This window comes from Otolemur garnettii, unplaced genomic scaffold, assembly GCF_000181295.1.
Source record: "Otolemur garnettii isolate 467f Iridium unplaced genomic scaffold, OtoGar3 scaffold00069, whole genome shotgun sequence".
NCBI lineage: Eukaryota > Metazoa > Chordata > Mammalia > Primates > Galagidae > Otolemur > Otolemur garnettii.
The window spans coordinates 74676-75555 of record NW_003852464.1 but is presented as its reverse complement, the minus strand read 5'-3'; the positions used below and the strand labels follow the sequence as shown (position 1 = coordinate 75555).

The following is an 880-nucleotide window of genomic DNA, read 5'->3' as shown; positions in this document are numbered from 1 at the left end:
CCATGAGAACAAGGCTCCTTGGGCCCCTGTTGTGTGTGGTCTTGGCTGGAACTGGAGAGGGAGGGAAGGATGAGAGAGACAGCCTGGGTCTCAAGGGCTAGAAGCCAGATGGCAGGGACATTACCTAAAGTTCCAAAGGAGAAGAAAGTAGGTAAATCTATAAGTAACGTGCAGAGGAGTGTACAGAAAAATGGTGAATTCTGACCAGAATTCTCTCGAGAGACAGCAACTCAGGGGCTCATAGCAGGGATGCTGAGGGCTGGAGCGGACAGGAGGCTCATAGCAGGGATGCTAAGGGCTGGAGCTGATGGGGAGGTGCTCTGCTCACACTCTGTAGGAACTGTGAAGCCCTGGTCAGAGGGAAAGGAAGGAAGGGGAGTTGAGGTCCAGTCATGAGGGGCCTGGAGTGCTGCCCTCAGGTGAGCGGATAGTATTCTCATAACGCATCAGGGCACCCTGCATTCCTCTGCTTAAACTCCAGGTGCTGCCACTTCACTGTCCCTTTTCCTCCTGTGACTGATTACCTGAACACAAGAAGGTTCTTTTGGTTTTGGTTTGTTAGGAGTATTGGTGGACCAAGAAACAAACAAAAATTTAATTGTATCGAATGTGAGATTATACGCATTAGTTCAATCTGCGGGTCAGGTTCTCAGCCCTGCAGGAGAGGCAGGCACTGTGCTCCTTTTTCCCAGCGTGAAGGTGGCTGCCAGGAGAACCATGAGAAGACGCAGAGGTGGGCGTGCCGTGCTGGCCAGCACACTGAGCCTGACTGCTGCCGTTCCCAGGGGAGGCGAGGGCAGGTGTAACCACTGAGTGGTCACCTGAGATCCTGTAGTTACAAGTGGCCTCATCAACTTCTTAGTTTGCAATAAAATGATCA

At 51.9% G+C, this 880-nt stretch overlaps 1 protein-coding gene across 1 annotated transcript in view; it reads left to right on the top strand.

Annotated features, from left to right (window-relative positions):
- Nucleotides 1-880, top strand: part of PROM1 (prominin 1) — a 79943-nt gene that overhangs the window by 23729 nt on the left and 55334 nt on the right. The window lies entirely within an intron of this gene.